The 12,339-nt window shown below is 35.2% G+C and overlaps 1 non-coding gene across 1 annotated transcript; it reads right to left on the bottom strand.

Annotated features, from left to right (window-relative positions):
- Nucleotides 1-11,842: 11,842 nt before the first annotated feature.
- LOC122306004 lies at nucleotides 11,843-11,949 on the bottom strand. The gene has a single exon (XR_006241427.1). It is a non-coding gene; the product is annotated as a small nucleolar RNA R71 (small nucleolar RNA).
- Between the last annotated feature and the right edge of the window lie 390 nt (nucleotides 11,950-12,339).

The following is a 12,339-nucleotide window of genomic DNA, read 5'->3' as shown; positions in this document are numbered from 1 at the left end:
TCACACGAGGTACTTTTGGCGAAATCATTTTCATTGTCAGAATGTCGTTCAAGTTCAGTTATGCAAATACTCCTAGCGTAATCATTCTGATTGTAAGGGTATCTTATTTAAAATAATCATGATGGAATTATTTTGATTGTTAGAGTATTATTAGGTACTCCTGGTGTAACCATTTTGGTTGCTAGGGTACGTGTTTTAAAATACTCGTGATGGAATCATTCTGATTGTCAGAGTATTACTAGGTACCCTTGATGTAATCATTCGGATTGCTAGGGTACGTGTTTTAAAATACTCATGATGTAATCATTATGATTGTTAGAGTATTACTAGGTACTCGTGGTGTAATCATTCTGATTGCTAAGGTACGTGTTTTAAAATCCTCATGATGGAATCATTCTGATTGTCTGAGTATCTCTGATGGAATATGTTGGGCAGAATCATTCTGATTGTTCAATATTCCTGACAAAACGACTGGCAGAATCATTTTGATTGTTAGAATTCAAGTCCAAGTTCAAGTTAAGTAAAGAAGCAAGATTCCAAATTTATGTTAAGTCAAGTTTCAGATCAAGTGCATGTTAAGTCAAGTTTCAAATCAAGTTCATGTTCATATTATGTTATGTTCATGTTCACATTAAGTTTCAAGTTCATGTTCATATCATACTATGTTCATGTTTATGTTATGTTCAAGTTCACGTTCATTTATGTTATGTTCACGTACATATTATGTTCAATTTCTGGTTCATGTTATGTTATGTTCACGTTCACATTAAATCTCAAGTTCACATTTATGTCATGTTATGCTCAGGTTTATGTTAAGTTCATGTTCATGTTTATGTTATGTATGTTCGTGTTCATGCTATGTTTAAAGTCCATGTTATGTTTCAGGTTTACGTTCATGTTATGTTGCTAGTCCATGTTATGTTTTAAGTTCAAGTTCATGTCATGTCAACAAAATTCAGTTTACGTTTCAATTCAGGTCACGTCAGTTATGCCATGCTATATGTCAAGTTATGTTATGCTCACTTACAACTTTAATTATGCATTCATGCTTTTACTACCATGCATGCATCATTAACCTGTGTGGGAGTTTCCTGTTAACTTACAGAGATTTGTAATCAAATTTCATTCTGGACTCCCAACAACCATTCCCCCTCGAATGGTAGATCTTGTTACAGGACCCGAAGGAGAATCGGAATTTGACCAACTGAACATGGTCGACTAAGCTATGGTATGACATCAGTGATAGCATAGTATTTAACTTAGGTTACTACTTGTACTTATGGAGTTGTATCTCCAATACTCTTTTGATCACAACTATTTTGGACTAGTGTTGTGATCATGGCTATTTAGTATGCCATCAGAATCATAACATTTCACAACACTTTCAAATGTAACGTCCAAGATTATGGTATTTTGGTTAAGGATGCTCGAAGCATGTTAATGACTTGGCCTTAATGGCAAGTTGCTTTTGTTCATCGAGAGGCCAACTATGTTGCTCACAAGTTAGCAAAGTTAGCTCTAGATTAAGAAAATGAGCAAATCTGGATTGAAGATGGACCAATGCAGGTTATGTCGACTATACAGTTAGAATAGTCTATGTAATGTTGATAGTGTTTTATCTATCTTTGCATTTTTACATCAATATATGGTTATTTTGATTCAAAAAAAAAAAAGAAACAGGTGGCGCACGCACTCTATAGACACCAACTTAACATTATGCTCATACATATATAATCAAGGCATTTTAGTTTAGCCTATAGTTCCCCCCTTCTGTGACTAAACTCTTGACATAGTTCTTGTTCTAATACTAATTGTTAAAAACCCAACTATTGATCCAAATGCCATAAGACTTTAGAATACTAATTTAGTTAAAATTTTAACCATAAGAATCATAATACTCTAATGAAGAGTCAATTTGAAGTTCTAAGATACAAGCATGCGATTATCTCAATGCGTCGTAAAAATGGATATTTATATAAACAGTTTTAATGAAAGTAGATTTTGTGAAATAATGAGAGTTTCATCGTGAAATAATCAGTAACTTTTGATAGGGAGTCTCTTCCTCAGCATCAAGTAGTAAATACGCAACAAATTCCAACGAGGTGTACTTTTTTAGCAAGCGTTGGCCAGCTTGCAGACTAATAATAATTTCTTCTGAAAAAGTAGCGACCAATTCATGTATGAAATTTGGGGTACCTATGATCTTAATCATTATTATTAAGCCATAAAATTTGACTTTTCTTAATGCTAATTAATTTATAGATAATGATTGAGCTGAAATATTGCATATTTTAGCTATTTAAAACCAATGTATTTTAAATTCATCATGACATTATTATTGGTTTTAAATGGAAAAATGGTTAAAGTGAATAAATCAAAGTTGTGATTTTAATTGATTAAAAGCATGAATTTCTGCTTGAATTCTACCAACTATTGATTACTGTGCATTTTAGTCCATAATTTTTCTTGCTTTCTATTATCATTTGTGTTTGTACCATTGTTCTCCTTGTTCTTCATGTTCATAAGGTTTCTTGAGCTATTTTTCCATCTTCAAAAGATAGAAGCTCTTCTTGCCAACCCATTTTCCAATAAATATATCACATTCCTTGTGAAATCCTATGCTTCTCAAACCTTGGAAATTTAACTTAGGAGGATTCTGCGAGTTGTATATTTGATTGAATATTGCAACTACAAAAATTCCCTCTCCACGTTTGCACCAGCATTATAACTATGGCCCACTTGTGTTAGAATTTTGAAGAGTGTTGAAGTTTGCACATTTCACATTTCTTGGGTGGCTATATATCTTTGAATTGAGTCATTTGTCATTTACATTGGTTCAATCTGAACTGGGGTGCTGTGAATTAAGTGGCTAGGAGATCTTTAAATGAGATTTGAACTTCCTAAGGTGGATCTGAGATTGTTGAAAGGTTTGAGTTGTTTACAAAATCATTCTGCAAGTTTCATTATGGATGTGAGATCAAGAAAGGTTCCTGGCCCTTGGTTGAAGGAAAGAAGATAGAATATCATCATCAAGGAAAGAAGATTGAATACCAACGCAGCCTGTCACATGGGAAGGGGAGCAGCAGAAGATTGTTGGCTTCAAGTTACTTCAGCTTAGAGTCATTGCTTTTGCTTACCACACGGACACCATGCAGCAACCACTCATTCGGACCATGCATGGGACCAACTTACACATGGACAGCAACCTGAACGTGCAGCAGCAGCAAGCTCCTGAGTTATTTATTCCTTCTTTCCCAAGTAGCTGGACGTGCAGCAGCAGCAAGCTTCTGAGTTATTTATCCCTTCTTTTCCGAGCAGCTCACATGCAATAAACCACACCAGCTCACACAGCAGATAGCAGCTTTCGGATAGCAGTTAAACAAACCATGCACATGCAGACAGCAACTCATTCGGACCACATGGACAGCAACCTGAACGTGCAACAACCTGGACAGAAAGCATACAGCACATTGCAAACAAACACAGCAGCAAAGACACTCACACACCCTTCGGACAGCACTCACACATGCATGCACACATGTACACAACAGAAAGCAGACCAGCCTCATTCGGACAGCACACAGCTGGACCCACAACAGCTCACACATGCAGACCACTCGGACGTGCAGCAGGAGATCAATAGCATCACCACAGCAATTCACACATGCAAACCAACAGAGCACTCATTCAGACAGCACACTCAGAAAGCAGCAGCAGCAGATTTTATTCCTCTCTTTCTTTCGTTTAAACTGGACAACAAGAGTGAGTATTTAATCAGCTGTAGGCAGCAACACATGGCAGTTTTTACTTACTTCTTTCCGTTCAGAAGCTAGAGAGAGTTATTGTTTTTTTTTTAGGTTTTTCATTCGGCTACAGTTGAGCAACTAAGTTCTTGAAGTTGCACTTGTTTTCCCGTTTGAGTTTTCTTTCCATATATAGCCGTAGGGCAACCTTGAGTTTATTTTCCTTCTCTTCCGTTTAAGTAGCAGAATTTTCATTTCATTTTCTTTGACTTTTCTTTCTTAATATAGATTGGGCAGTTTTTGTTTTTGCCTACAATGCTTTGTTGTTTTAAGAATTTTTATTAAGTATTAAGAATTGTTTTAGAATTTTATCTCATTAATTGTAATACCTTAATTTCTTTCAAGTGTGTTAGTTTGTTTCATGAAATAAAGGAATTGTTTTAGAAGTTTTTAATTAAGTGTACTAGTTTAATTTATTGCAAGAAGGGTTTGGTAGAGAGCTTTTGTTTTTGTTTTAGTTGGGTAATTTAATTGTTGTTTACTTATTTCATGTTATTTATTTTTATTGTTTCATTAAGCTTTCATTTTAATAGTGATTACAATTGTTATGGTTTAATTTGAGAATTTGTGATTTAGATACAATGATAAACCCTAGAATATTGATTTTGAGGCTTTTCAATTTTCAATGCATGTTTTGTCAATTACTTTCTAATCTAGTTTAATTCTTAATTTAGTTTTATTAATCTCTGAATTTAATCTATTAGTCATTTACATTCCAATCCGACAATCAAAAATCTAAAAATATGAATCTAGTCCATGACTAGTAACCTCTTCCATCCATTGCACATATCATCCTCTTGCTTTCTCTTTGTGAAGTTTTTCATATTTTTTAACGAGTTTAATTTGAAGTAACTTTCCCTGAGGAGACGATCTAGGAATTTATTCCTAATTATTACACGACATCCTCCTGCACTTGGGATAGCATTTGTGCTACTCATTTTTGAGCAAATCAGATAACTAACTAGTCTCTAGAAAAGCAAGTGCCATTAGGTAATATGTACTTAATAAGGATTTGTGGACCGCTACCTTCGTCTGTAATAGTACAGCAGGAATTATTAATGACGTATTGTACATTTATAAGGATCCTAACTAAGATCTCTACGATGTAAACAACAAGGTAAGTAGGAAGTCTAAAAAGTAGGCCACCATTAGTCGATCATCTATTGAAGTAGAGTACAAAGCCCTTGCAACTACAACTTGTGAAATACAATGGGTAATCTATGCACTACAAGACTTGCATATTGATCATTCTCAACCAACACTCTTGTATACAGATAGCAAATCCACTACGTCCATTGCCACAAACCCAGTACAGCATGAGTGAACCAAGAACATCCAAATTAATTGCCATTTAGTTCAAGAGAAGCTGTAGGAAAAGCTCATCAAGTTGTTTTATATTCCCTCTCGGCTACAGTTGGCAGATATACTCACAAAGCCACTTGGATCATTGCCTTTTCACCATACTCTTCCCAAGATGAACATTCTCAACATTCATGTTCATCTTGAGGGGGGTGTTGGAGTATTGCATCACATACAGATAATATGGAATTAAAATCCAAAGTAGAAAAGGCTAAGGCTAAAATAGAGAAAACAGTGTAATAAGTTAATTTTGTTAGTTTACATTTTCAATATAAATATGATGTAATAGCAGACTTGGAGCTTCACCTCTTTTCATTTTCTCTTCAATAAAATTCAGAATTCATTTTCATTTCCTTTGTTTTCAAGCTCTCTTTTCATTTCATCGAGTTCTTGACAGTAATATATAGTTATATTTACACAATTTGGAAGATATAAATATATATATATTTTTATGTTTATATATATAATATATATTCCATATTTAACTATATATTTATAATATAGTATATATAATACAGTAATTGTATATGTATAAATTATATATATATTATAGTGGTCTAAGTTCAAACATAAAACTATGCATTCGAACAAAGCAACCAGGCGTTGGACTGTGTCAAGGTAACGTTCAAACGTTTCTTGGAAATGTAGGAAAATTACGTTTGAATGTGACCACTCTAACGTTCGAATGTTAAACACATGCATTCGAACGTTTCTTGGAAATTGGCGGGAGTTTTTCCTGCTTGATTGGAATTGAGTCGTAGAAAAATTACGTTCAAACTTGGCCACTCTAGCGTTCAAATGTTAAACACATACGTTTGAATGTTATAAAATGTGAAAAACTATGCGGCTCAAAAAGCCGGATCCCAAAATTTCATGTAATGTTCAAACATAGAGTTTTAACATTCGAACATTTCACAGTTTGAGGCAACGACTTTTGATTTAAAATGTCACTGCAATAAGTCCAAGGCATGTCCAGAACAATGCCGTTCTCTTTAAATGGACATATTGCATCGATAAAAGTCACTGCAATAAGTTCAAAAAATTCAAAAAATAAAAAATAAAAACACTCCAAACAAGTCTGGGGTGTGCTTGTGATGACCCGTTTTTACGTGTATTTTCATTGAAGGGTTGTTTTTAATTTAATTAATATATTGGTTTATTTATTTTAAATTAATGTATTTTAATTGGTTTTTAATTTATTTGATGTAGTGTTTTATTTATTTAGTCGTTTTACGGTTTTTTTTAATGTCGTTTTCGGCGGATTTGTTTTGGTTTTCGGAGTGAGGACTGGACCTCATTTCTTTTCCCTCGTCTTTTCTTTTTCTCTTTTCTTTTTTTCTTCTTTCTCTTTTTTCTTCTTTTTCCTTTTTCTTTCTTTTTTCCCCTCCCCGGTTCCCTCTCCCGCACGACTCTCTCTCTACCCATTTCTGTTCGTTTTTCTCTCTCCGCCCAGAACCGCCGCCGCCGGCCACCGTGCGGCACACCACCCACCCAGTTTTCTTCCCCTCCCTCGAGTGAACCATGATTGAGCTGAAATATTGCATGTTTTAGCTATTTAAAACCAATGTAGTTTAAATTCTTCATGACACTATTATTGGTTTTAGATGAAAAAATAGTTAATAAGCATAAATACGAGTTGTGATTTTTAATTGATTGATATCATGTTTATGCTTAATTTTATAACTATAATTTAATGGGACAATATTTCCTCACATATATAGTCTATTTTTGATAATCTATTTTTCTTTTAATTTGTATTTGAGTGCTATTTTTATCTCTTATTTTCAGTTTAAATAAAATTTACATGAAGAAAGCGGTGTACTTCAACAGCTAAAAAAAAAAAGACGAAGACTTTTGGTGGAGTATGAACATAAGGCTTGAGGCGGCAACTTCTTGTTATTTAGCTTGACTTCTATGTTGATAAGAGGTGAAGACTGAAAGCTACATTTCGGTGTTGTAAACGTGGTAAGCAGATCAATCAAATATTTGGAAGCTTGTGGAAAGGGACACTTCAGAAAGTTGGTGGTTATTGTTTATGAGAAGTCGGCTGCAATTTGGATTGGAGGGAGTTGTACATTGAATATAAGAGCCGTGCTTGACTTGTAGAGAGGGAGACGTGCAGGAAAAAAAAGGGAAGTGCCGTGCTTAAATTGCATTAAGGGAGTTATACATCTTCACGTGGGAGTCTATAAAAAGTGAAAATTCGATGGTGATTGAAGGGGAATGAATTGTGATTGGAGGAGGGAGTTTGGACCGACTAGAAGCAGCTAGATATATATATATATATTGCTGGACGTAAATGAAAGAAAAGGAGCAATCGGTGGGTGTAGGAGTTGAGGGACAGGTTACGTGGGGGATAGAGAGGAGTTGAGGTGTGTTGGTCATGAGTAGAGAGAGAGAGAAGAGATAGTAGAGTCGGTGCATGATTTGCTGGAGTTAAAAGTCAAGAGATCATAATTGGTGGGCGCTGTGTGAGGTCGGTTGGAGAGAGGGAGAGTGAGACGTGGGAAGAGACATAGAGAGAATTACGTAAAGGTGATTAGCTGGAGTTAAAGGGAGTCGGCTGGAATTATTTTTCTTGGAGGTGTGTAGTCGGTTTGATGTAAGTAAGGTGGAGTTTGCTGAGAGTAAAGACCCATTGAATCCGTCGGTCCTAAGCAAGCAAAAAGAGAGAAAATTCATGATGGCCAGACCATTAGTCGGTGGGGATTTATTTTTCTTGATGAAGGAGGAAGTCGGTGTTTGAGTTTAACGTGGAGTTGATGTGGTTGGAGTTTTATTTTTCTTGGGCTCCTTTATGTTTTTTTTTTTTGTTTGGCATCTGGTGGGGCTGCAGCTTCTTCTTGATGAATTTCTTTTAGTTTCAATTTCTGTTTTATGCATTTTAGTAACGTCGTGAGCTTTATTCTTTCGACGTTGACTAGATTCCAAATTTTGTTGTTTCTAAATTGTTGCCTAGTATTTCTTGTATTTCATTTTAGTTTTCTAATGAATAATATTTATATGATTTCTATAGCACTTATAATAAATATGATTGGCTAAATTTCCATACTAAGGTTAGAGGTGAAGTTTAATGATTTAAATATTATTTTCAGATCCACGTAAAATTTATTCTACGAGCTTGATCGATTGAAGGATTTTATTGGATATTTTGATTATCTATATACTCATCTTGATTCATTGTGATTTTCGAATACAGTGAATGCTTGAGGAATCCCTGTGGTATTCAAATAGATTTGTAAATGTTTTAATCATCAATCGTTCACGCTCAATCATAAGCGACTATTTTTCTTGATCTTAAATGCTAAATCTTCCAATTAAACGGAATCATTATTCTAGTTTAATTGAAGTAAATCGATCAGAAACAATATCATATATTATTAGACGGATCCTCGAAACCTTAGTCTTTCTCCATATTAATTCCTTTTATCATTTTATTTTGATTCAGTTATTTTATCAATCTTCATTTGATTGCACGTTTCTTTTAGTAATTTCGTTTCATTGTCTGAATTTATTTTCTTTATCACAAAAGTCAATCCCTATGGATTCGATCCTGTAAGATACTACGACACCTGTATATTTGCAGGTAAAACTGCACTAAATTTTTGGTTCATTAATTTGAGTCAAAGTTTAGGCACAACAAGTTTTTGGCGCCATTGCCGGGGATTGCAACGTGTGATAATTGTTTTTCAGAAAAGAAAAAAAAATTTAGTAATCTTTTGCTAATTGTTTTTCATATTCTTTTTGCAAGTATGATATTTTACAGAAAACAGAGCATGTAACATTGCTTCCATATTCATACCATTTGGTAATCTCGTTCCAAAATTTTTTCTTTTACTTTCTTGTTTGTTTTGTATTTTGTTTTTACTTTTTGAATGTGCTCGATCCTCTATGATGAATGATCTCGTGGCAACATGATCAAACGGGTAGATTGAGAAGAGAGAAAATTGTTTTAAAAGAATTGGTTGATACTTTGTCAAGTGATTCTAAAAATTCTCATTCTAATATCATGGCTGACAATCATAGTATTCATGATGAACAAGAAAATGAAGAAGTACAAAATAATCCGCCAATGAGAACTTTGCGCGAATATTTGCAGCCTACAAGGACAAGTACTCCATCTTGCATGATTTTTCCTACGAATATGGGAAATTTTGATTTAAAACCGGGAGTAATCTAATTACTTCCCAAGTTTCATGGCTTAGATTTAGAAAGTCCTTATTTGCATCTAAAAGAATTTGAAGAAGTTTGTGCAACTTTACAAAGCCAAACTATCAATGATGATGTTGTTAGATTAAAGTTGTTTTCATTCTCTTTGAAAGAAAAAGCTAAAAATTGGTTGAACTCCTTGAGACCAAGATCTATTGGCATATGGCAAGAAATGCAAAGATAATTTCTGAAAAAGTTTTTTCCTACTCATAGGCCAACACTCTTTGCAGAAATATTATGAATTTTTCTCAAAAGGAAAATGAAACAGTTTTTAAGTATTGGGAACGTTTTAAAGAATTGTTGCTAACTTGCCCACATCATGGCTATGAGACTTGGCGCACCATTAGTTTCTTCTATGAAGGTGTAACATCTCAAATGCATCAGTTTGTAGAAATGATGTGTAACGGTGATTTTTTAAATAAAGATCTTGATGACGCTTGGGACTATTTTGACCAGTTAGCTGAAAATGCCCAATCTTGGGATAACACAGATCGTTCTGATCGGTCAAATAAGCCCAAACTCAGTGCCATGTCTCAAGAAGGTATGTATGTTTTTAAAGGAAATGATGATGTGAATGCTAGGATAGCAAGTTGATGACTTGCAAAATTTTATATTACAGATTTTACAAGTTCGCTCGAGTGGAGGCTTTTGGCCGCTCGAGCGAAATCAGGCAGAGTCGAACGCTCGACGTGCGCTCGATAGGATGCTCGAGCGAAATCAGGCAGAGTCGAACGCTCAACGTGCGCTCGATAGGATGCTAGAGCGAAATCAGGCAGAGTCGAACGCTCGATGTGCGCTCGACATCCCGCTCGAGCGAACATCATATTTTGACAGATTTAAGGTTTTCTGCCGTCACACCATATAAAAGGAATTTTTCACTCTAGGGCCGAGACTTTTGACTGGAGAACACTTCTTGGGATAGAAAAACATAGCTAGAGGGATTCAAATCATCTGTTTTGGAGAGGAAATTCCAATTATTGCACGTACGTTGGAATCATACACAAGAACGGACAGGAGAAAAGCATTGAATCGTTCCCTTGAGCTTTTGAAGATGAGTTGCGGCTGCAAGGAGGATTTTTCATTGTTTATTTTCTTCCAATCTTCTTAGAACAATTATGGTGAATTCGTTTATGTTGAATTCAATTTCTAGCATGAGCTAATTTTTCTTCATTCTAGGAAAACGATGTAACCTATTTTCGAGCTATGCTTGATTGTCTACGCTAATTTAATGCAATTCTCTCTTTGTTTATCTGATTTATTCTGAGTTTATTGCTTCTAATTAACTGGCCATTGATTAGATGATTTTTTTATCTTGTGATTTGCTATCGAAAGAGGGAATCATAGGGTAGATCTTGAATATTTTAGCATAGGTAAGTATAGAGATCGAAAGACTTGTATGAACCTATTTAGTAATTAAATCATTGGTTTTATTGCTTTCTTGCTTTATTAAATTTGCATATTCTTGTGTGAATTGATAAACAAGAGTCATTTCCAATTGACTATCGAAAGAGGCTTTTGGATGATTTAGAGATTTGCTAATAGATAAAAGAGAATTAAATTAAGTTAGCTGGATGAGAAAAGCATAGTGAAGAATTATGTGAAATCGATTTCCTAGAAGTTTTCTTCCCCATTAAGTTGATCTTCGAATGTCAGTTTTAATTCCTTTGCATATTTCTCTGTGAGTCGATTTTAGTTTAATTTGCAACTACAGAAAAATCTTAGTGATTCCTCTAGATAAAATTGAGATTAGTATAATTTTGGTATTTGGCAAGAGTAAGGTACCAATCCCTGAGGACGATACTCTTCTTATCACTTTACTATAAAACTACGATACTGTGCACTTGCAGTTTTGCACCGGTCGAGTTTTTGGCGCTGTTGCCGAGGATTGGTTTATTCTTATTCTTTTTGTCAATATCGATATAAAGTAATCTTGATTTTAATTTAGAATTTTGTTTTAATTTGTTCTACAGGTGTGTTTTTGACGTTGGATGCGCCGTGCTAGATCTCGTGATATTATTCCTATTGATCCGGAGATTGAAAGAACTCTTAGATCACTAAGAAGAAATAAGATACTAGCCATGGCTGAAGAAGAACGTGAGGTACTACCACGCACCTTAAAGGACTATGTACGGTCAGTTGTGAATGGAAATTACTCGAGCATAATGCGCCAACCAATTAATGCCAACAACTTTGAGCTCAAACCAGCTTTGATTAGCATGGTGCAGCAGGCTCAATTCAGCGGGTCGCCACTGGATGATCCCAATATTCATTTGGCAATGTTCTTGGAGATTTGCGACATTGTGAAGATCAATGTTGTTACTGAAGACACCATTAGACTGAGATTGTTTCCTTTTTCTTTGAGGGACAAGGCTAGAGGTTGGCTACAATCTCTACAACCGGGAAGCATCATTAGTTGGCAGGACATGGCTGAGAGGTTTCTTGCTAAATTCTTTCCTCCTGCAAAAACAGCCCAACTCAGGAGTGAGATTGGCCAGTTCAAGCAAAATGATTTTGAGTCACTCTATGAAGCGTGGGAGAGGTATAAAGACTTGGTTTGACGTTGCCCACAACATGGATTGCCAGATTGATTGCAAGTTCAGATGTTCTATAAGGGGTTAAATGGGCAACTCGAACTATAGTTGATGCTGCTTCTGGTGGAACTTTGATGTCGAAGACAGCTGAAGGTGCTACTGCACTTTTGGAAGAAATGGCCTCAAACAACTATCAATGGCCTACTGAGAGGACTTTGGCTAAGAAGGTTGCTGGAATTCATGACTTGGAGCTGATAGCAGCCCTTTCTGCTCAAGTAGCTACTCTATCTCATCAGATTTCAGCCTTGACAACACAAAGGATACCACAAAGTACAGAATATGTTGCATCTACAAGTATGATAGTTCCAAGCAATGAGGCGAGTCAAGAACAAGTTCAATATGTCAACAATCGGAACTACAACTATCGTGGTAATCCT

The sequence above is a fragment of the Carya illinoinensis genome, chromosome 3 (assembly GCF_018687715.1).
Source record: "Carya illinoinensis cultivar Pawnee chromosome 3, C.illinoinensisPawnee_v1, whole genome shotgun sequence".
NCBI lineage: Eukaryota > Viridiplantae > Streptophyta > Magnoliopsida > Fagales > Juglandaceae > Carya > Carya illinoinensis.
Note: the sequence above shows the minus strand (reverse complement) of the source record. Positions and strands in the feature narration are given on the sequence as shown.